General features: G+C 35.7%; 1 pseudogene; it reads right to left on the bottom strand.

Moving 5' to 3' along the window:
- Positions 1–367: 367 nt before the first annotated feature.
- LOC131162760 (cyclin-A3-4-like) lies at positions 368–25,604 on the bottom strand (annotated as a pseudogene).
- Between the last annotated feature and the right edge of the window lie 567 nt (positions 25,605–26,171).

The raw sequence follows: 26,171 nt of genomic DNA, 5'->3' as shown, positions 1-26,171 counted from the left end.
AAACCATGGCTCTATTTAAAAGCAACATCATAGTACCTATCACCACATTTCCCGCATGCTCAGCATCCGCTGGTGTAAGCGAGTATACCCTTGCCGGAGCTGTGTTCACCTGATAAGTTCCCCATGATACCTAATTACTTTCCCGATTCTGACTCAAAGCAAGCACACCCTTCTTTGGTGCGTAACAATCCTGAGCCATGTGACCTGACTGGCCACAGTTGTAGCAGTTACCCCCAAACGGCTGGCATTCACCGCTATGCCATCTGTGGCACCTGATACAACGGTCACCCGACTAACTCACCTGAGAACTTTGAAGCTCGGTATTCTAAGGATAACCTGAGCCCTTGTTATTCTTCTTCAATGATCCCTAGAGAAATCCAGACTGAGAACCATAAGGTGCTGGCCTCTTCTTCAGTTCCTGATCCACTGTATCCTCCCGGATGCCGGTCTCGATCATAGTGGCCTTATTCATCGAAACTGAGAACTCACATATCTGAAGCATACCCACTAGTCTGCAGATGTCCTTCTTCAAGCCCTTCTCGAACCTCTGGGTCATCTCATACTCGCTTAAGATCAAGCACAGCGCAAAACGGGATAGCTCTATATACCGAGCAGCATACCCATGCACCGTCATATGTCTCTATGTCAGAGCAAAGAACTCATCCACCTTTGCATCACATGTGGAGGCTAGGAAGTATCTCTTAAAGATAACTTCCTTAAATTGGATCCATGTCATCTTTGTAGGACTGGCTCTCTACTTCTCCAGCAAACTCACCATAGTCCACCATCACCCCGCCTCTCTAGACAACTAGAAGGTAGCATAAAGGACTCTTTGCTTATCTGTGTACTGTAGGACCTCTAGAACCCTCTCGGTCTTCTCAACCCAGTCCTCTGCTATCATCGGATCGGGTCCTCATACAAACGTCGTAGGGTGCATACGTGTGAACCTCTCTATGGTACACCCGGCAGTAGTAGGAGAGCGTTCGCGTCTCCTAACACTGCGCCCAATCTCCCGCATAACTTGCCTCGTCAACCCTCGAGGCAAAAAAGGAGACTCATTGCTTGTAGTCTCCTCGGAGCCACTTTCCAAGTTATTATCCTTGGGCTCCATTCTAAAAATACGATAGGAATCTGTTAGTACTCCTATATCACGTACTGTTAACACAATCTTTTATAATTAATCATGTTAACTATCATCTCACGGGTCCAAGTCTGTCCTATCACATTGACATGAAAATCATCAATGTTTTGCCGTGATTTTACTGAAATCGTCATTCTGGGAAAAACACAGAACACCACCAACGAGTTCTTGTCTAGAAACACAACAACCCTCGACCTAGTCTGCCCATTTCCTACCTCCTATACTATAGTATGTACTCATAACTACTCCTTACCAAGTCTACAAGACCTAACAACCTGGTTAGCTTTGATACCAAGCTGTCACGCCCTGAACCCGACAATGGGACCCAGGGTGCGATATAGTAACCTAACCAGTCCCTATATCGTACAAAATACCAATAATACAATAATGAATGAGGGTCCGACCCCGTGGGGTTCCTGTACACCCTATACATATTCACATACACAACATACACATAGCGGATGTTATTATTCCTATACATACATGGTACCATACCAGAGTCTATACAAAAGGAGTTTAAGCTCTATAATACAATATGTAAACCCGAATGCTAGCCAAACCCAAAATACAACCCTCTATAGTCCTAGTTCTTACACAAGTACTTCACGTAGTACACCCTATGCAGTACACCGACCACTACGCTCCCAACACAAGGACACTAGTTCCGGTTACTCGAAGGACCTGAAAACATATACGTACGATAGGGGTGAGACACCTCTCAGTAAAGCAGATCCAAGTTATATCAGTGTGTGACATATGAGTGTTATCATGACATAAAACATACATAATTCAATACAATTCTAGTATTTTCACAAAACAGTTCCAGTATAGTGCTCATCACACACACACACATGATCAAGTAACCCAATGTCATCATACCCTTCAGACCAAAGCCAGCCCATATTACATGGCATCCCCGGCACATGGCGTAGCCCCAGGCTCCCATGGCATCATACCGGTACAACTGGTGGATCCACACCCTTCGATGATCAGTCGGTAAGGCTCACGCACTCGGATATAAAGCTGGACACTCTTGCCAATCACTAGTAGGTGATATTTCACACCCTCGGATATAGATCCAGACACTCTTTCACAACCTGGAACAATTCGGAACCTCATTCCAAAATCTCATTTCAGAAAACCACAACATATGCATGTTCATATAACCAATCAATCCACACTCATTTGGTAACCTCAAAAATCATGATTTTCAAAATACAGTTTAAAACAAGTTAAGGCACGGCCATTTCCATAACACAATATATATCACAATATATTCACTATTTTCCAATGAAACCAGAGATGCAACCCGATGCCCCCTTTTCCCAAAACTGTAATGCGCAAAACCCATAATTTTACTCGTTAGATTTTCCCAAATGAGTAACCAAAACACACACAGGACCGTGAACCACAGTTCTACCAAGTCCGATTTTGAAAATAACTAATATAAACAGAATCCCCTTTCCTTTCCCTAATTAATCAAACCCAAACTCTACGACTCCTGAACAACAAACCAAGTTCCCAAAACCTATAAATCACAGTACAAAACATACTCACAATTCATTCCCTACAGAATTACCAAAACGGAAATGAAAACCAGGTCTTACCTCGATTTTGAGTCAAAACCCGAAAACGCTTGACATGAAGATCTATTCCACAAATCTCAAAGAGAATCCTTCCCTAATCCTCAGAGTAATGTCAGATCAACAATTCTAACAATGTACGACAAAGAAATCTAGAGAGAGAGAGAGAGAGAGAGAAAGAAGGAGAGGATTTTGATATCTTAGCCACGAAGAAATGGAAAAAGATATTTATAGCACCTTTGACTCAGCCAACCTCGTTGACGAGGCAGCTTCTTCGTCGACGAGTCAATGTAGACAGTTCGTCGATGAAGCGGTGGCCTCATCGACAAGCCTAAGATTTTCAGATTTTGAAACCTCTAGGCTTCTCCTTGTCGATGAGCCTCTACATTTTGTCGCCGAACAACAGAAGAGCCTTCGTCAACAAACTCTGGCTTCGTTGATGAAGCCTGTTCAATTTACCTTTTTACCCTTCTCTTATTTATTTATTCCATATATCACTGTTCGGGTTCTTACACTTGTATTTGATTTCTTAGTGACATTAACTTGAGTGTTATTACACACGTATTTGCTTATTGGTACACATCTGCTTGTGTAGAAGCATTTTATTTGTATGCCAAATTTGATCTGATTGATTATATTCCAAGCATGGGCCTGAAGAGGGAAACTTGCCCTAGTAAAAGTCTTGGATTGGCTTTGACCTGGTTAGAAAAGCTAGGTGCATCATCTTGGTAAGGTGTCGTTGTAGGTTGAGGTCAGCCCCGTCAATTGACCTAGTTGCAAATGGTGCCGCTCCACCCGTTAAGTGAGCCGTAGTGGAAACCCTCTTGCTTGTGAGCTCGAGGCGAGGACATAGGCATTATTGGCCAAACCCTGATAACATATCCTGTGTGCACTTTACATTTCAGCACTTTATATTTATTGCTCATATATGTTATTCTCAATTGTCTGTGCATGTTGTGCACGATTTAATTTCCGCACATTATATTTATCTGCGCATTTGGAATTGCATAGAAAGACCCTAGGTTGTTTATATAATGCTACTATAGAGTTTAACCTAAGAGATAAATTTTTAAAATACCAATTCACCCCCCCCCCTTTTGGGAATACACCAATTCCAACAATTTCTATATTTCATACTTTGTGAGATTATCTTCATTATGCGCTACATGATTATATTATCTTTTTGGATTTTGAAAGAAATGCTTATTGATCCATACTGGGTTGTTGGTGATAAGTGATGTAAATTATGGTATATTATATGTTGAACTCAGTTAGGTGATTGAAATACAGATATTCCTTTCGAGAAATGCTTCATTTTCAAATGGTATGTTATTGAATTTTTTTTAAAGCTTCCCAAAATTATATTTTGCATTTGAATGGTCTTCATACATTGCTTGCCTATCTGCTCAAATTTTTCTATCTTGACCCTTTTTGTTGTTGCCAAAAGGGGAAGAAGTAGGCAAAACTGGGTAATTAGGCAAATGCTTGTGCTTTAAATTTCCTTTATGCATATTCTCAATGGGAGCCTTTCTTGGCTATACCTACTTTTGCATAAAGTATTTTTCATCATCAAAAAAGGGGAAATTGTTGACTTTATAGGTCATATCCCATTTTGATTATGACAAATACCTTGAAATTTAATGTTTGTCGAGTTTGTGTGTAGGATCAGTATTGCATGTATTAGCAAAATCATATGGCGTCATATGGAGAATTGAAGAGAAATGAAGACCCAAAATGTTTAACACTTGTATTTTATATTCATTTTTATTCGGGTCAGTAATATTTATTAAGGCAAAGTCTGTAATAACTAATGCATATCATGCATGTAGGAACTAAAGCTCAAAATGACCTTCGAAAGACCCTAGGTCCTTACACTAGTACTTAGGAAAATCCCCACTATCAATTATGCAATCAGGGGTAAATCATGATTTAAAATATGACTTAGGTCTTAAATATGTAAGGGGTAAGGGCGACCAAAAGTGTGAATAGTCAAAATGTTGACTAAAGGTCGAGTGACCAAACCGAAAAGAGCTGAGTGTTCTTGGTCGACCGAACTGTATTCAAGACTTTTTCACCTACCCCGGGCGCCCAAACGTCACGCTTATTTTGACCTCGAGTGACCAAATATTGAAATTCAACAGACCGAACGTAGGGTACCTCAAGTAGGTTGGAAAATCGCCTAATGCTAGCAAACTGAACTTCTCACTAGGCACCCGAATGCATGAAGTTCACATTTCTTCATGTGTTTGTTCAGGCTACCGAACCCAAGGGTCAAGTGCCCGAAACTCTCAGGTTGGCCAAATTTTACCGCGGGTAATTAAGGGTAAATCAGGGTTATTTTGATTAAACATGTTTAAAATAATTTTAAATATTACCCTTATGTCCCCCAATGGTTATTTTTTTGGGTATGTCTATATATATGAGCTCATTTGCAAGATTAAAACAAGATTAGTGATTTGATTAGCTAAAAAATCCTCTAAATTTTTTAGAGCACATTTTACTCATTCAAGCCTAAAATACTCTTTCATTGTTCAATATCTAGCAAAATCCTTTTACGTGAAAGTATTCCAAACCATCCCACAGTGCTTGCAAAAGCTATAACTCTCATTGTCTTTGATTTTTTGATTGATTCAACCCTGCTTTAATTTGACCTAGTTGTATTTCTGTGCCGCTCCACCCGTTAAGTGGGCCGCAGTGTAATCCTCAGACTTACGAGCTAAGGCGGGGACGTAGGCATGTTTGCCGAACCCCGATAACATGTTCGGTGTTACCTTTACTTTGCTTGCTTTATATTATGCTTCTTGCATGATCCAATTTATTTGCTAAATATATTGCATATCTGGTTGACACATAATTGTATTTGATTGAGAAATACTAGAATGGTGTTGCATGTGTTGAAAGTAAATTGATTTATCATCTTTGACTGGCCCTAGGTTGTGCATTACTATTACTAGCTTAGATAAACCTAGGAAGAATTTTTTAAATCTCCAATTCACCCCCCTTATTGGGATTGCACCAAAGTCAATGCATCTCAATGTGACGGATGTGTCGGGTTCAATTCCACTTGGTTTTGACCTCCTATACCCGAATTAGACACCTGAGTGCTTAAAATGAATTAAGGTTACTGAGTTTTTTTGTATTCTAAGTTTACTTCTAAGTGGTAAAAAAGCTCCTGAGGAGGCGTTTTGGGCAATTTCAGCTTCAGCACGTCCAAGTCAATATTATAGAAGTGTCAAGACTGACTCTACTCGATTTGCAAAAATGAGACACAAAGTTTTATAACATGTATAGGAATATTAAACTTCTTGAATATATAGATAATTATATAATATCTAGTTGCATAGACCCAAGTGTGGAGAATCAACTAGTCGAGAACTAGTCGAGAAGGAGTTCAAGCTTGGACTGTATTTCATAACAAGATTTGCTAGGAATATCATTGTGCATGCTATGAACCAAAAATGCATGTACAACAAGTACAAAAGTATAGGAAACAATTCAGACATTGATCATTACCATAATATAGGGATAGATAACGCATCCACAAGAACTTATGGGTGGGACGGGTCCAAGATTTTTCTCTCTTCCAATGCAAGCCTCTTGTGGAATCACTTCTCATGATCTACAAACTCCATGAATAAATCCCTTAGCTCCTTAGATATCATCTATTTTGCACTTCCTAATTGACAAAGCTTTAATTATTTGCCAGTTATCGCATTTGCGCTCTTTAATTATTGTTGCAAGATGAGATTCATAAAATCAATTATGCAATTCCACAATAGAGCTCCAACACTAGCACAAAATCTCACTTTTATACTTGATGATATTTCCTCAAAAATAATAAAAATAAAAATGAAAGAACTTGCAGGGTACTTCTCTTTCAAGTTCCCAATTATTGGTTTAAACAATCCATGCCTTGGTATCTTTTTAGTTATCACCCATGGCCTGCAGAAAATGAACAAAGTAATGAAAGCAAACTGACCATAAAATGCTCAAAATCACCAACATCACTTGGCATTGGATTGACGAAGTTATAGGACCATTAAAGAATTCACTTATTTATTGAACAAATCCCAAGTCATGAACATATCTAAGGTTTTCAAACAAAAGTGCAATATTCAGTGAAAAGGTCAATTTACATTTGGTTTAATATGACAAGGGAAATATAAGTTATAATGAAAGCAATTAATCCAAATCCAATATATTTGATATAGAAATAGAGGAAAAAGGTGGACACTATACAATGAACAATGAATCAAGTATATTGTAGAATAGCTCATCTCATGCAAGGAAATGGCAATAGTAATCTCTCTGTGTGTTTTGATAGAAGACAAGATACTGTAAAATCAGACAAAAAATATAATAATTTTTTGAATCTAACATTTCAAAGCTACACTTCATTCACATTATGTTGATGTAACAAAGGAAACCATAAAAATAAAAAATTAGAAAGCAAGCAACACTAACTGAGACCAAGTTACCAAGGCACAACAAGAATATACACCTTCATGTTGAAGATGTTATAATGTGATTTGGATTCTCCAAAAATTCCCATAATTTCTTCACGTTCTCTTTACAATCCAACACAATGGTTCACAAATGCAATTAATCAAATTAAGATATTAATTATAGTATATGTTATGGGCACCTTGAACCTCCTCCCTCGTTTCTTTTCCTACGCGCATAGGTGGGTTGCTCGGGAATATGATTACATTTTAGCAGGGTAATTAGGAGACTATCTTCATAGGAGTGGACAGATAAAAACAATTCTTGATATTATATGGGTAGCAAAACCGGATATATATCAGGTGATGTTGTGGCTAACCTCGCCAGTATGTTTGACACTACAAATGAGAATATAAATGAGTTGAAGATAAAATAGAATGAGCAACTCATGTCTTTTTAAGTATAATGCTTAAAGAGAAAATCATCACTAGTAGTCATATATTAGTGATGGTTTTTACAATCGTCACTAATAATGCATTTGTTGATGGGGGAAAAAAGTTCAATAGGTTACCAAGTACAGAGGACTCGTCTCTATGCTGTCTCATTAAGAAGAAATTATCCTCTACCATGACCTTTATAAGTTGACTCAAAATCCCCCAAAGGGGTGCATTATTAGTGTCGATTTTACAAACTATCAATAATATAGTGGATTATTAGTGACAATTTTCTTTAACTGTCACTAATAGTGTAAGTATTAGTGACGGGTTTCTGAAATCGTCGCTAAAAATGCACGTTAACAAAAGAACAATTTGTGTTTTATTAATTGAGTTTAGATGACGTGCTACGGTCTTCCATTAGGTTCTTGCGTGCTTGTGAGCTACTTGGAATAGATAGTGTAGCGAAGTATTTGCCACTCGGGTGGCTATGCAATTCAGAATGGAACAATAACTTCCAGAAAAGGTTGACTTCTTGCTTGTCCTACAAAGATCATTCCAAGTAGGGGTTTCCATTAGATAATTCAACTAATGGAAGAGTCATATGTTGACTCAAGCAAATTGTAATGAAGTATGTGTTTTATGAAGATGAGTAATCCTAAAACTTCAACATCTGATCAAGCAAGAATGCATAGGGAAGGGTATGATTACTCTGTATAGAGGAAACCTAGCAATCGTAGTAAAGGACCTTCCAAGATCAAGGTAGAGACGGTAAGTGAATGGAGCAATGAGGAGGAAGATGAACCTCTAGATATGGAGGTTCAACCTAGTGATGCAAGTGAAACTAATGTGAAATAAAAAGTGGCACCAATGGTTCCACCCAAAAAGGGTGAAAGCAGTTGTCATGACCCAATTGAATGAAAGAGTACTCTAAAAACATCACCATGGTGTAATGACAAGTTTTATTGAGAAGAAACAATATCGGGAAGCACTGGATGGTTAAAAAAGAAACATAATATAAAATATTACTTACCTCTGAAATCCTTCACAGGGCCTAGTTTGAAACTTTGATCCTTTTTCTTAGCTTTGATCATCATCATGATGATGATCAAACGGTGGGTATTTCCTCTCGCATGCTATTGAGTCAAATACCATAATATGAAACACCAAGTTCCCTTTATATATGAACTTTCTGTGAAAAATAACTTCAAGCTCATTTTCTCTTGAAATGTCATATTATGATATCTCATAGGGCTTTTTTCAACGTTTTATAGGTTGGCCACCACACAATCATGTCACTTACTAAACGTGCAAGAAAGTTGATGAAACTTGATCTTTCTTGGTGTTGCAAATTTGTTGAATGAAGCCTTGGGATTGATTATGGACAGTTGCATGTCACTGAAGGTGGCCAACCTATGAAACATTGAACAAAGCCCTATGAGATATCATAATATGACATTTCAAGAGAAAACATGCTTGAAATTATTTTCATAGATGGTTCAAGTATGAAAGGAACTTGGTGTTTCATATTATGGTATTTGACTCAACTTCCTATGAGAGGAAATACCCACCATTTGATCATCATCGTGTGAAATTAGAATAAGATGATCAAAGGCAAGAGAGGGATCAAAGTTTCAAACCAAGCCCTGTGAAGGATTTCAAAGGTAAGTAATATTTTGTATTATGGTTTCTTCCTTAACCGACAAGTGCTTCCCGGTGCTGCTACTTCTTAAGACAGCTTGTCCTTACACCATGGTGACGGTTTTAAAGTACTCCTTCATGCGACTGGGTTATGACAACTACTTTCACCCTTTTCGGGTGGAACCATTGGTGCCACTTTTAATTTCACATTAGTTTCACTTGCATAACTGGGTTGAACCTCCATATCTAGAGGTTCATCTTCCTCCACATTGCTCCATTTACTTACTGTCTCTACCTTGATCTTGGAAGGTCCTTCACTACGATTGCTAGGATTCCTTGATGTAGAGGAATTTCAACCTTCCCTGTGCATTCTTGCTTGATTATATGGTGAAGTCTTAGGATTACTCATCTTCATAAACACATACTTCATTACAATTTGCTTGAGTCAACATATGACTCTTCCACTAGTTGTAATGCCTAATGGAAACCCCTGCTTGGAATGATCTTTGCAGGACAGGCAAGAGGTCAACCTTACTCGAAAGTTATTGATCCATTTCGAACTGTACTACCACTCAATGTGGCAGATACTTCGCTACACAACCTATTCTAACTAGCTCACAAGCACCCAAGCACCTAACGAAAAACTGTAGCTCGTCGTCTAAACTCAACCAATCAAATACAGAATGTTCTTTCATTAACGTGCATTATTAGCAATGATTTTTAAATAATCATCACTAATACTTACACTAGTAGTGATAGTTAAATAAAATCGTCACTAATAATCTTCTATATTAGTGACGGTTTGTAAAAACGACACTAATAATGCACCCGTTTGGGGGATCTTGAGTCGACTTATAAAGGTCAAGCTAGAGGATAATTTCTTCTTGGTGAGGTTGCGTAGAGGCGAGTCCTCTGTACTTAGTAACCTGTTGAACATTTTTCCCCATCAACAAATGCATTATTAGTGACGATTGTAAAAACCATCACTGATATAAGACTACTAGTGACGGTCTTTCTCTTAAAGCATTCTACTTAAAAGGACATGGTGTAATAACCCAAGGAATTAATCAGGGCCTCGTCAACGAACATAGGGGATTCATCGACGAGGATACATAAGGAATTGTCGACGAAGACACATATCGTCGAGGAGAAGACACCGAGAGAGGGTTTAAGGCCGACTGAGACTCGTCGACGAGGGTGCAGGTTTGTCAACGAACTTTCTACAAGACTCGTCGACGAGATGACGTGTCTCGTTGACAAAGGCGGCCCTATAAATAGTTGGAACTTGATTTTTTCAGTAGGAAATCTCTGAGAAACTCTCCTTCTCTCTCTAAAACGTCTTCCTCTCCTTCTCTCTTTGATCCCAGCTCCATTTCTCGTTGGATTGAAGATCTGAGGCCACCACGACGCTCCTGGCGAAGTTCTCTGCAAGTCTGCCGGAGCTAATCGTTGATGGAGATGGTTTGAAATTCATCCCAATCTCAGGGTAAGATATTTTATCCAATCTTTACCTTTCCCACGGTTATAGGAAATGTTGAATGCAATAAAATACTGATATTTTATTCTAGGGGATGATGTTTTTAGGATGTTGAATAGGGAGCCTTGTAGGTATAAGGATAGAGTACAATAGGGGTTTTCCAGAGTTTAGGTAAGGGAAATATGCTATGCTAGAGATTTTTATATGTATAACAAAAAATTATGAATGAATATTTATAAGCATGCAGATCAGATTATTTTTCCAGAATAGCATGAATATTATTTTTATAGCAGAATTACAGAAATTTAGCATGAGATTTTGAATACCCAAATGTGTGGCATGAGTTTATTCCAGTATAGTATGTAGATTTTATAGTATTACAGATTATAGCAATGAATGAGACTTACAATATTTCTCAAAATAACATGATTTCTAAACCATAACACTCAGACAAAAATTACAAACAGATATTACAGAAATTACAGACAGATATATAGATATTTCAAACATATATTACAAAAATTACAGACAGATATTACAAATATTGCAGATAGATATCATAGTTATTATAGATAGATATTTCAGATATTTTAAATAGATATTACAGATAATTCCGATAGATATTTCAGATATTACAGCTCAGATTTATAGTGTTATGGTTGTTTTGAAATCATGTGAAAAGCAGAAAGATGATTATATATTTATATATGTATATAGTATTACACAGTTTCAGACCCCTGTGGATATTACAAATAGAGATATACAGCAGAGCCTGGTACCGTTGCTATTTCATACACGTGCAACCACATGTTTTAGATAGTATATGGTTTCCGTCTAACCGTGCGAGGAGAGATTGCAGTCTCCCCAGCATGCTGGGTTGAGGTAGCCGGTTAGACGATGATCGAGGTTAGAGATGGCTTGGAATGATTGCAGTGGGCTTGATTTACACAGATTGGTGGATGTTAGAGATTCAGATTGACTTGCCTGGTAGGCCAACCAGAGTAAGTCCAGCCTACGCGCCACACAACCCTATCATGAGGGGATATATCATGATATACAAATCCCAGGGTATAGCAGAAGTTCCTATGTATAGATATATCACACAGCAGCAGTTTATACTATTATATTAGCAGTACCTTCAGATAGCAAACTTGGATACACAGCTATGTTTTAAATTATATTCCATATATTATGTACAGTTTAGCAGCTTACTCAGATTATAGTATCAGTATTGTTTTAGTATTTCAAATGTGTAACTCAGTCGTCACACACTAGTAATAGCATATTTCCTCTTACTGAGCATCGACTCATCCCAGTGACTTATTATTTTTCAGGAGATCCAGCTAGGCGAGCGGATCAGGCTTGCGGATAGAGATTAGCTTGTACTGCCATACAGGAAAGGGTAGGTATTTTTGAGATACTAGTGTTTTGGGATAGTTTTCAGATTATAGTGATGTCATTGGGTATTTTTGTATTGTAAATCTATATATATTTCAGAACAGGGTAGCTTTTTGGTATTGTATATAGTAGTTCCTAGTTTTTGTATACAACTGCTTAGGTATTTATGGTGCATCGAGTTTCTTCAGTGCTCTTGAGAAATTATCAGTAGTATTATAGACAGAGAATATTTGTGTATATGAATATAAATAATAATAATAATAATAATAATAATAATAATAATAATAATAATAATAATAAAGAAATAGCAAGTCGTTACACATGGATTGCTTGTTCTGTTTTATCTTCAACTCATCCAAATTCTCATTTGTAGTGTCAAGCACACTGGTGAGGTTAGTCATAACATCACCTAATATATATTTGGTCTTACTTCTTGGATATTATTAAGAATCATTTTTATTTGTTCACTGCTACGAAAATAGTCTCCTAATTACCCTATTGAAATGTAATCATCTTCACGAGCAACCTACCCATGTGCAGAGGCAAAGAAAGGATGGAGCAGGATAGAAGGATGGAGGGAAAGGTGGGGAAGGCAGGAGATTGGGGGGAAAATGAGATATCGACACTAATTCTAGGGTTTTACAAAGTCATAGTATTACTGACGGTTTAAGGGTTAAAGGGTAGAAGTAGACCTAAAAAAAATTGGAATGAGGTAATGAAAAAGGATCTAATAGTTCTTGAGCTAAATGAGGAAAAGGTTCTTGATCGTGTGAATTAACAGAAATGATTCATATAACTAACTCTGTAGTGACTCAGAAAAAAATAATAAAATAAATAAATAAATAATTAAATAATTATTAATTAATTAATTAATTAATTATTATTAAGGAAATTAATTAAATTAGGAAATCTGAGGGTTATGTATGTGTGTGTGTGTGTGTGTGTGTATATATATATATATATATATATATATATGTTTATATATATAAGTATATAATAATGGATAAAGTAAAGAAAAAAAAAAAGAGAAAAAAAAATTAGAAGCTTAATGTTTAAGCTTCTGGGAGGGTAATAGAACAGAAAGGGAAAAAAAACTCTCAGGCTCTCATGCTCACTCTCTCCCTCCTCACGCTCTCCACTTTCTCTCTCTAAAATTTCTCGACAAATATTTGGTCGATCGAAAATCGAAGAATATTACTGGGCTCCATTCTCTACCACCGACATTTCTATTGGAGTGGATTTTTCGTAGGAGCGACGTAGGCATATCTCTTGGGGTAAGGTAAATTTTCACTCTTACCTCAATTTTTCTTAAATTTTAAGTCAAATTGACAATCGGACACCACCACGAGAATCTAGGGATGATTCTTTACAAGTCTAGCAGATAATACACAGGCCTGTGTACTGGAAAATGATGGTTTTGTTTAAGGTTATATTTGGGATAATTGCATATGACATTAAATCCGTGTGGCATGAGAACAATTTTTCCTAATAAATTGAATATTGTTGACTCTACGAGTCCAATCTTATTTTGATAATGACAAATCACTTGATATTTGATCTATGCATTGAGTTTATGAACAGGACTTACACTAAGCATGCACGGAAAGTTAACAAATCTTGGCAAACATTCATAGAACTCAAAGAGTACGGGAATCAAGATGCAAGCGGCAAAGTTCAAGAATATCTTGGAAAAGGGTATTTAGAATTCATGTATTAACATTTTCATATGATTTAATTTGAGGCTCATTATAACTTAGAATAGTTTTAGGATTCATGCATTTCATGTACATCATTAGGAAACTCTCATGGACATTGAAATGTTTTCAAAATCATGAAAAATATATTTTATAAAAGACCCAAGAAAAGAAGCCAAAAAATTTTGTAGTTAGAAATGAAAATTTGAGAGAATGGGGAGTTCGGTCACCTGAACTCAAACCTCAGTAGCCGGAAGAATTTCTTCAGTTGCCTAAAGATTAAGTTCAGTCGCCTGAAGAATTAAATGGAGAAGACAGAACCTGGCCGAGGCTCTTTGGTCGCCTTACCGTGGAACCTCAGGCGCCTGAAGTTGATACTTTAGGAGCCTGAAGTCGAGTTCGATTGTCTGAACTCGCGGGAAAGCCTAAAATCAGCTCTTTATTAAAAAGACACGTGAAGTATCTTATTGATCCAACGGCTGAGATTAATTTTAAGGGTAATATAATATATATTATGAATATCTAAACCCTAGAGCACAAGCTAAAAGATACAACAAGAAAGATATACATCTCATTGCAAGATTTGAACCCTAGAGTCAGTTTTCTACACTTCAATTTTCTTTCATCTTTGTTTGGGAAAATCTCTACTAAAATCAAAAGGGCATTCATTCATCTAACTAAACTTTGATCCATTATTAAGGTTTGATCTGTCAAGTTATTAATTTTCAAGAAGCTCTCATCTCTTTACGTGTTTATTGTTAGAAAGAGGTTGATCTTGAGTGTGTTTTCACATATAAAAACTGATTTTCGGGAAGATCATGTTTTGAGAAAAACTTGTTAGCGTGGTTGATTGATTTGAAATTCAAGAAGTACATAAACACATATTCATATATATTGTTCATTGGGTTTCTTATTGAAAAACCTATCTTGATTAAAATATTGGAACTTGAAGGAAACTTTGTGATTTTTGATTGAGTTGTATTCAAGTCAAATTTCTGTTAATTAGCTCACTTCAAATATACTTGAGCATCTTTACAAAGTGAATCAAGAACCCTAGTGGACTCCAAAGCATTCCAAATATATTTTCACTTGGGAGTTTTGATTAAATACAAGTTTGTGTGTTGACACATATCATACATCAAACGATTGTATCGTTTTTCACACATTTTTGAGCTTCAAGTTATATCATATGTTAATGTACTAGGAATTTGAATTGTACTCACAAGCTTTTGTTAGAAGCATTGTTTTGAGTGTTTTTTTCAGATTTTATTGTAAACACGGTTCGGGTTATGAACCGGGTGTGAGGAGGAAGCTGTACCTCTTGTGAGTAGCGGATAAGGAGGGAGATGTACCTCTTGTAAGCAGCAGTGTGTAAGGGAAGCTCTGTCCCACTTTAAGGAGCAGAGTTTTTAGTGAATCCTTGAGTGGTTGCTCAAGGCGAGGACGTAGGCCAAGTCGGCTGAACCTCGTAAAATCGCGTTTGTCTTTTCTCTTCCTTTTACTCTTTATTTTCCGCGTTATATTTAAATTGAGTATATTGCATGCATAGATAGGATTGTCACACTCATACATAATTGAGCAACTAGAAGTAGTTAGTAAACTTATAAGAAGTATGTAAAAGAAAAGTAAGTGAATTATTTTTTAATATCCAATTCACCCCCCCCCCCTCTCTTGGGATTACACCTTAATCAACAAATATGATTTTCTGTGGTATTTGGGCTCGCATGTGGGGATGTTTGGAATGATCATGGCATGATGAATGAACTGTTATGTTTGACTCTTGTGTGGAAGTGTATTGATCTGTTGGATTCCTGTATGGAAATGCATTAATGCGCTTATGTGAATTAACTGGTGTGGATAGTGGTGCCTGTGTGAGTCACGTTATATCATGTATGGATAGTGGCGCCTATGTGGGCCATGTTATGTACCTTGTGTGGATAGTGGTGCCTATGTGGGTAACGTGTAGATAAGAAGTATATAGGTGCCTATGTGGGCCACGTACTGATATGTCACAGTTGCTCTATGTGGGCCACATACTGAGGACATTGGAAGATGAAGTATAAGTTGCATGATTCCTGTGTGGATGTGTTGTGCACGTGAATTTAATTAAAACATAATAATAATGATATAGCATATTTTGAATGCATGTGTGTGCATGTGGTGAGGTAAACATACCGTCGAGGGCTTGCCTAGAAAGGTGAGTGCTCTGATAGGTAGTTTCTTGGTATCAGTGCAAAGAGATGCTACTTGTATGGGCGGGTAGACATCCCAATATTCAGAAACCTTCGCCTTTAAAAAATATATATAAAGATGTGTATACTAGCGGTGAGGTAATTCTTCACCTGAGGGCTTGCTGAGTAAGGTGAGTGTTCTGGTAGGTAGCTTTTAGGTACTAAAGCAGGGGGAAGCTGCTGGTATGGGCGGGTAATCTTTCCTATTCTCGGGGACTTTTGCCTGCATAAAAATTATGTACTTGTGCATATTGAATGTGTGTATGATATCAAATGTCAGTGATGTTATTAATGAGGCTCTTTCTCAGCTGTTATTGATATTATATGAGAAACAATTTATTTTGATATATATATATATATTAAAACTCATTTGCTCACACTATTATAATTTACTTCCACTCTTACTAAAAAGTGTCTCACCCTAGTGGATTATCAATTTTTCAGGTTCTTCTGGAGATCGAGCTTGAAGGCCTGAGCTGGGACTGTTTTTGGTAGTCTTTTTTTTGTGGTATTGTGAGATACTGGTAAATATACAGATATATTTGTACAGGGTTATGTTTTAAATACTGGTTGTAGATACAAATATCTAAATGTTGTAGTGTTAAATGTTGGGATGTGATATAGAACTCTGGTATTTATTTGAGGTTATTTATTTATGTTCTACTGCGTGTATGTTAATTATGGTATCAGAGATGGGGATTGAATAGCATGGCACTCAGGTCCCACCTGGTAGTCTCGGGGCATCATAAACTCCGCCAAAGGTTGTACATCTTAATTACCTTTCCTAGTAATAAATTATGGGTCTACTCTTGAGGTGTTTTTATTTTTAATCCTTTTCATATTCACATTTTTCAATTTGATGTTTTGTGTAATTAGGTGTTCTAAAAGACGCCTCATTCATTTGGAACTCAAACTATCCTTATACGCCCAACATCTCTGTACTACACACCTGATGTGGGCCCCTGACACGAAGGCCCTATCCTCCACTCCACTATCGACTTAACCAGCATGCGACAACGTATTCATCTAACCAGCACGCAATTCACAATGTATGCATCAAGCATGTACAAGTTATTCCATGATATCAATGTGCAAAAATAAAGTCTGCATCCAGCATGCACAATCTCACACAATAATATTCACTTTGGTGACAATCAATTTGATAAAAAAACCTAATAGTTGGTATCCTTATATGTAAAGCAACTCTTATAGTATAGTTTCATATAATAAGTTTCTGATGCTAAATTGTTAAATGAATTCCATGAAAACTATCCCTTGATAATCAATTAGTAAACCCAAAAGTATTAATTCAAACATTAATAAATACTATTAATAAAATATCAACTCAACTATATTATCAATTTTAAAAAATAAATTACAAAATCATTGAAGTAAATTAAACCTAGCTTGTCACACAACCGAAAATTGAACCTAAAGCAGTAATAGATACACAATACCAATCCATGGACACACACGCATGCACACACTCACACACACACACGCACACATGCACGCACTCAGGTCTACCACACTGGCATAAAAGTCCCTGAAAACTAAAACAAGAAGCACAAATCACAATCACATAATTTTCAAATTAAAGAACACATCAGCAAATTGCCCTTTTTATTTTTCTCTCTTTACTAACCTTCCCTTGCACTCATACCCATCTCCCCCAAAATCCCCACATAACGGCAGGGCTTAAGTGTAAGGACATGCAGAACTTTTTTTTTTTTTTTTGCAGTGTAATACAAAATAGAGCAGACCAGGTCTCCATACCACCATTAAACTTCAGACACAATATTACGATCCACTACTTTATTGTTTATACACTAAATAAAATTAACAAAGAAAGCAAATGTGTGAATTTACAAATTCTATTGCCCATTATATACCAAAAAAATCATAAATTTATTCATACCCATGCACCATGCACGCACACACGAATTCTAGGGAAGAAGAAGAAGAAGATGATGATGATGATGATGATGAAGCGTCCATGGTACACACAAGCACGCACGCACACACACACACACCGGGTGGAGCTTCAGCGAAGAACGATGGTGGGAGGAGCTTCGGCGAGAACCACAAAGAGGGAAAGGAGAGAGAGTGAAAGGAGAGGGAGGGAATGAAAGGAGGGAAAGATCGAGGGAGGCTTGGAGAATTGGGGAAAATTATTTCTAAATTGTCACTAAAACTATTAAAATCGTCACTAAGATTCTCTTATTCACGATGGTTCCCTTAAACCGTCACTAATAGTTTGCCATTTAAGATTAAAATTTTTTTACTAATTAGGAGTGAGCATATAATTTGGGGAACCCGAAGTAAACGACCAATTTCGGTCGATTCAGATAAGTCAATAAATAGGGTTAGTTCAATTTGATTATGATTTTACCAATTTTTCGGTTCATTGGTTATCGATTCGATTAATATAAATTTTAATTCAGTTAACCAAATTAATAATTAATTACAAATTTAAATATAAATTAAAGTTACTCTGGAGTGTTTTGATAATTTCATAGTTAGTAGAAAATTTATATTTTATTAATTTTATTAATAAAATTGATAGATGAGCTGCTTAATTAAGCTAAATGATTGACGGTTCTAAAAACCATGACTCCTATAAAGACTATTAGTGACAATCTTTCTTCTTGGACAATATAGGTCGTAGCAATAGTTCTCATTTTTCCAATAATGCTATGAAGATAGTCTCATATTACTAGCTCATCTGAATTGTAATCATCTTCATGAGCAACCCACCCATACATGCACCAACATGGCTGCTGTAGAATCTCATTACGACTTATCTGTGGCTAATACCGACCTCGAATTCCTCCACTCAGACGGCTCCTAGTAATCCTTACATACGCCTGGTTCACTATCAATGACAACTCTTCCATTTTTTTCGTCCACTATGTTAGGAACAATCTCAGTCCATGGCATATAGATCTTTCCTTTAGATTTGAAAGAGGATGCTTCCATTAGGAAAAGTGACAAAAGATCTTCAAGACTTGATTCATTGAAGAAGCTAAAAATGAGTAATGCTTTTGTGAAACCTTTTTAATTATCTATCCACTGCTACAAAGATATATAGCTTCTTAGCTTACTGACCCTACTGAATTGTAATCATCTTCACAAGGAACTCGCCCATATATATGTGCATAGACATTTGAACAAAACTCTATTTCTCTTTCGTGCATCCCATGCATTACTTTTACTGTATGTGATGAACATCTTCAAAAGATCTTTCAAACTCTATTGCATTTAAAAAATTAGTCCAACCATTGCATAATTTCACCACACCTTCCCTGGTTTGTACATGGACATTCCAAAAGGTATGAAGAAAAGGTTTAAATTTGGAGAATCTTTTGAACCATATTCACTATCAATGACAACTCTTCCACTTTTTCCATCCACTATGTTAAGAACAATCCCAGTCTATGGCCAGACATATAGATTTTTCCTTCAGATTTGAAAGAGGTTGCTTCTATTAGGAAAAGTGAGAAAAGATCTTCAGGACCTGATTCATTGAAGAAGCTAAAAATGAGTAATGCTTTCGTGAAGCCTTTGCACAATACTACAAAGTCTTTCTTATAGAAACTGTAAAAAATCTTCCTTTAGAATTAGGGGAAAGTGAAACTTTCTTAGGGGAAAAGCTATGTAATATGATGTGTAACGGCTCTGGTCCCTTTAAACCTAGGACATCGTCTTCTCATTGTATTTTATCTTCAACTATTCCACTGTTCATTTGTGGTGTCAAGTTGCTTACTAGACAATATCAACAACTGTTCTTAATTTCATGCATCCCATCTCTTAAACTCTATTGCATTTCAAAAACCAGTCCAATCATTGCAGAACTTCACCACATCTTCCCTAGACTATACACAATCATTCCAAAAGGTATGAACTTCAAAAGTTTTAAATTTAGAGAATCTTTTTGACCAACATTCACTATTATATAAATGACATCTCTTCCATCTTTTTCGTCCACTATTTTAAGAACAATCCCAATTTCGAATTGGCCAAATATAGATCATTCCTCTTTGGATCGAGTTTGAGAGTTCCGACTCATCAGTTAGGTTACTTTCAAAGTATTTTTCCAAGATTCTCTTAATTTGAACATTTTAATTTGAAGTTGATACCATTGGAATGACTGTGTATAGACCAAGGATGTTGTGGTCAAGTTCTGCAATGATGAACAAATTTTTTAAATGCCATAGAGTTTGAGAGAGATGTTTTGAAGTTGTTCATTAATCATAGTACTAAAAAGGAATGTGATGCACATGAAGGAAATAGTTTTGTACAAATATCTATGCATAGGCCAATAGGAACAGTTGTTGATATTGTCTAGGAAGTAAAACAGGGAAGACTATTAGTGACAGTTTAATAAATTTGACGCTAATAATAGACTATTAGTGATAGTTTGCATAAACCGTCACTAATACATTTGACTTTTTCCTAGTCAACAAATGCATTATTAGTCACGGTTTTATAAACTATTACTAATACAAGACAAATAGTGACGAAAGTATTTGTAACAGTTTGGGTTTCGTCGCTAAAAGTGCTTTATTAGTGATGGTTTTCAAAACCATCACTAATACTTACACTAATAGTGAAGGTTTGTACAAACCATCACAAATTCTGCACTTTTAACGACGAAATTCAAACCATCACTAAAAACCAACTTTTTTGTGGTGTCATATTATTTTCTTTTTCTTGTGACCTCCTTAATTTGATATTGTGATTGAGGCTCTTTTATAGGCTTTGAAATTATATAACATAAAAAAAAATTAAGGTTATTAGTGAAGGATCAAAATCGTCACTAATAATCACAAAACCGTCATTAATAGTATTAGTGACGATTTTAAATTAGCTACTAAATCTGCCGTTACTAATAATTATTAGTGATGAATTTTGAAACCATCACTGATAATATAGTATTAGTGACGGATTATAACCGTCACTAAAACCCTATTACTGTTACTATAAATTTTACATCGGCTTGACTCAAAATCGTCCTTAATAGTAGGGTATTAGTGACGAATTTCAAAATTGTCACTAATAGTATAGTATTAGTGAAGGATTCAAAATCGTCACTAATAGTAGGGTATTAGTGATGAATTTCATATTCGTCACTAATACTAGAGTATTAGTGAAGGATTAAAAATCGTCACTAATAGTAGGGCATTAGTGACGAATTTCAAAACCTTCACTAATACTAATAACGATTTTGAAATTCGTCACTAGTGCTCTACTATTAGTGATGGTTTTGAATCCTTCACTAATACTATACTATTAGTGACGATTTTGAAGTTCTTCACTAATGTCCTACTATTAGTGACGGTTTTGAATCCTTCACTAATGTCTTACTATTAGTGACGGTTTTGAGTCCTTCACTAATACTTAAAATATAGACAATTATTAGTGACGGTTTTAAAATCGTCACTAATAATTTTAAAATTAATAATTTTTTTTAATCATTAATTTTTGTAAAAATCTGTAATTACATTTTTGAATACATAACATTAAACCATAATTACTACAAAATTCATAAATTATTCAAAATTATAATTCAAATACAAATACATTATACAAATTCAATTAAAATACATAAATTCCATCTGTTCAGATAACAAAAAAAAATAATCAAATTCAAATACAAATACATTATATATCAAATTAAAATACAAAAATTTTCATTTGTTCAGATAACAAAAAAAATTACAAAAAAAATAATTAGTAGCTGCATCCGACTATAGTGCATGGCATCGTGCTGATGTTATGATAGCTACAAACCCTACAAATTAAGAATTATAAAAAAAAAAAAATTAGTATACAATTTTTGAACATATATGTATACGTACTATAAGTATCAATGATTTGATAGCAAAATAATCGAACATTCAGACATAGTTAAAAAAATGATACAATTTTAAATAGTTAAGTTTTATCAGTTTAAAAAAAATTTAGCAGCATTTCATCTATAAATAGGATATTTTCCATAGAGATATACTCCAAACCTGGGTATTTACAATAAACAGTTCACAATAATCCAACTAGTGTTGAATTATATGAGTGCACAAGAGCTTCATATAATAAGCATTACATAATGTAATGTGTTCATGCATCCCACAAATAATCTATATCAAAATATCATTTTATGAAAAAATAGAATGTGATGTTCATGATTTACATGGCTTTCTTAGGACTCAAAAACAACTATAATAATCAAATAATGCAAATGAGTCCATGATTGATAGAATTTTCACTTAGCATATGCAAAAGTAAATTTAGAAATGAAGTTCAAACTCACTCATCCTTTCAAAAATATTTTAACATTCAGCACACTATAATCATTCTCACAAATATGATATATGGCTCTGATTATTTTGGACAAAATTCAATAAATTTTTGGCAACATGCCATCTATAAATAGAACATTTTCCAAACCTTCAAGTTACAAAAGCATGCAATTCACAAGATTTTTGCATCATACATATGTCATTTAGATTAAGACATGTAACAACTTAAAAGTATATCTACTAGCAGGCAATACACACCACTGCATCAGCCATGCAGGTAGTGTTCAAATCAAGCATGCAGTCCTAATGTCCACTACCAGCATATAGTTCACAAGATATATCAATCCAGGATGAAGATCAATCTTCTTTTATCATTCACTCATCCTTTCAAAAAAAAAAAATTTAGCATGCATTATATCATAATCATTTTAGTGCCTGTTTCATGGACTTTGATAATTTTGGGAAAAATATAACGACATTTTAGCAACATGTCGTCTGTAAATAGAACATTTTCCCATCCTGCATATCGCAAAAACATGCACCAAATATCCTAGGAGTTTCTACAACATGCAATTCACAAAGACACTACATCAGCCATGCAAGTGGCATTTAGATAAAACAGCATGCACCCCTAGATTCACTACCAACATGCAATACACAATACTGCATCAGCCATGCAGTTGGCATTCCATACAAACAACATGCAATCCAGTAGCTCAAAAGCATTTAAACAGAAATAACTATCCATCAGATAATACAAGCATTAAGCAAAAATAGGATAGTAAGAGTTCAGTGCATTGATCAAAAGCTAACTATCCATCAGATGAATTTAATCAATCAGCAATATATGGATAGTATGCTATAATGTTGTTCTTATGAAGGCATATAGGCATAAAAAGAGATTAAGAGAGCATTTAATTTTTTTTGTAGGAGATGAAGCCACTGTGCATTATTAGAAGTGCCCTTTTCCCAAGTCAAATACCAATGATATCCATATTCAATGGAAACCTGAACCAATCCCAATATCATTTTCCAAATGGAATTGCAATTCTAAAACACACAAAACCAGATATTCAACATGGCTCAATGTATCAAACCAACACAAACAAGCACTACAACCATAACACAGTGATATAAGACTTATCAATCATCAGATGAGAAAAAAAAAAATACACCATTCATTGTTTTCAAATATGCATTTGTTTTGCCCCCAATCCTCTTCCAATGCATTATGTGTGTGTGTGTGTGTGATATTCACTGATTTTATGATTTTTTTTCAAATAATAATGAAAGAGAAACAACAAAAAGGAAAAGAAGAAGAGAAAGAACTGACAGGCATTCCAAGTAAGTGCCCACACCTATTTTAAAATTACAATTGTCTCTTTGTGTAAAATAAAATGAGTTACTTTTACTCTTTTCATATTGGCCAAATTGGATATGAAGAGTAGCTATCTTTGTATGATAAAATCCCCTTAAAATGTTACCAGGTTCTCAGCGAACCCAGCACCCCCAAAACCTTGATGCCTTTATACTCATAATTATCACTTCAAATTGTTTTATCCTCCAAGTCAATAATCTGGCCCAATGGCCCAAGCCCAACGGATATACAAACTACATTGTCTAAATAACTATACATTACACAGTCTGCAAGAAACTTATAGGTGAATGAATGATACAAAATATTTTTTACCAATAAAAAGGATATATAAGGACATTTTGAATGCAAAAGAATGCACAGTAAGCTCTTGTTGCGTGCTTGAGGTGCTTCCCAATAGTTTGAATGAAAACATTAAAAATGCAATCATGAAAAACTTAATAAGCTCCCAAATCATTGAAAAAAATGGCAACAAAAATGGCTATTTAAGGAACTCATAAGTTGGGAGGATACACCAATTTGATGCGCAGCTATACTAGGAAAAGAGAATTGCATCAAGCTAATTTTTGCCCCTCCTTTACTAAACAAGTTTAGTATGAATATTGTAAAAACTCTTGTTAAGAAAACAAAGCTAAATAAATAAAACAGAGTAGGGGGTTAGCTTACCTTCTCATTCTCCTGAGTGACTCTGGTGAGCCTTCTGCAACCAAAAAAGGGGGGCAAATGAAAAATCAAACTACTGAAATATTCTAACAAGGTTATAACTATGAGCATAAATGCTTCAAACTTATGGGGAAGTGTTATTACTTGAGAAATTTCTTTACAATAGGATTGCCCATTTCAAATTTCAAGGACTTGAGGATATCGACTTCCATCTTGACAACCTTCAGATTCAATACATAACCAACCAGTGAGACATTATGGTAACCATAATGAAGAGTTAAATTTATGGCATTTAAAAGAAAAAAAAAAGTAAAAAGAATTATGAAATGCTTCCAAGAAAAGTAAAAACACATGTTCCTTAGTGCAAGTGTTATATGTTATGTAGCAAAATTCATCAACATGCGGAGAGCTAATCTCCTCATACTTCCTATAAATCACAACAGAAATAAAACTTCAGAACCCACAAAGGTGAAGACTTTATGGTGCTTACGAGGCAATAAGCATGGAGGAAACGCCCAGCAGCTGTAGCCTTTTCCTATTGAGAGGATTCAATGATAGGAATCTATCAATATAGGAAATGGAGAGATAAAGGGTGTCTGAAACAAGTTTGTACTCCTCTACAACTTCCACCAGCCAATCCAATAATACCCCTCTCATATTAGCAGTCATGTCTCTCTGAACCTTCTCAAGGTAATCAGGCAATGGCCTTCTCCTTGCTTCCATCTGAATAAAAACCCACATTAGGAATAGCTTCAACAGACCAAACACCAAACCCTGAACCCTAAATCCCAACTCTGATTCCCATTATCAAATCAATCCCAAAAAATAACCCTAGAAATGGACAAGAATTAAGCAATAACAACAGTAATCCAGCTCCCAAATCTCAAAACATCACAATAGAGAGACACCCACTTACCTCCATGTTGTGAAGATAGTCGTCGATGTCCGAAACGTAAGAACCGCACGTCTGGGGATCGTCCAGTTCCGCATTAATGTTCTGCGATGGCTCCGCTCGCTGCGCCACTGCTCTCTTAACCTTCCTCTTTGTTCTACACTTTGGCTTCTCCAATCCATCGCCCAGATTGGGAACTGAACCCACATTGGACAAGTTGGGGAGCTCGCCCAACACCACCCTCTTCTTGGTGGGCGGCGCTTGGACCATGGCTGCTACTGCCCTTTACTTCGCCACACGAGTGACGTGTATACAGTTCTCCTGGTCCGCCATTTTCAACGCACCCCCACCACTCCCTACATCTTGGATTTGGGATTAAGGTACTATCGAAGACAAAAAGAGATAGAGAGGGGAGTAGAGGACGGATGAGAGTTGAGGGTGAAGTGGGTGGTTTTGTAACAGAGGTAAAAAGTGGAGAGAGAGAGAGAGAGAGAGAGAGAGAGAGAGAGAGGGAAGAGAGGAAACATGCTGCAATTTCTTCTTTTGTCAAAAACATACGTGGTGCGCGCTTAGCAAACTTTTAATTTTATATTAAAAAAATAGAAGTATTAATGACGATTCTCAAATTCGTCACTAATAAAGGGCTAATAGTGACGAATTTAGAAATTCATTACTAATACTCTAAACTAAAATTTTTTTATTTTATTTATAAAAAAAAAAGAAGTATTAATGACGGTTCTCAAATCTGTCATTAATAATGGACTAATAGTGACGAATTTAGAAATTTGTCACTAATACTTTAAACTAAATTTTTTTTATTTTATTTAGGAAAACGGAAGTATTAGTGATAGTTCTCAAATCTGTCACTAATAATGGGCCAATAGTGATGAATTTAGAAAT

Source organism: Malania oleifera, chromosome 8, assembly GCF_029873635.1.
Source record: "Malania oleifera isolate guangnan ecotype guangnan chromosome 8, ASM2987363v1, whole genome shotgun sequence".
Lineage (NCBI taxonomy): Eukaryota > Viridiplantae > Streptophyta > Magnoliopsida > Santalales > Ximeniaceae > Malania > Malania oleifera.
The sequence above is the reverse complement of the archived record's forward strand: the minus strand, read 5'-3'. Positions and strand labels throughout refer to the sequence as shown.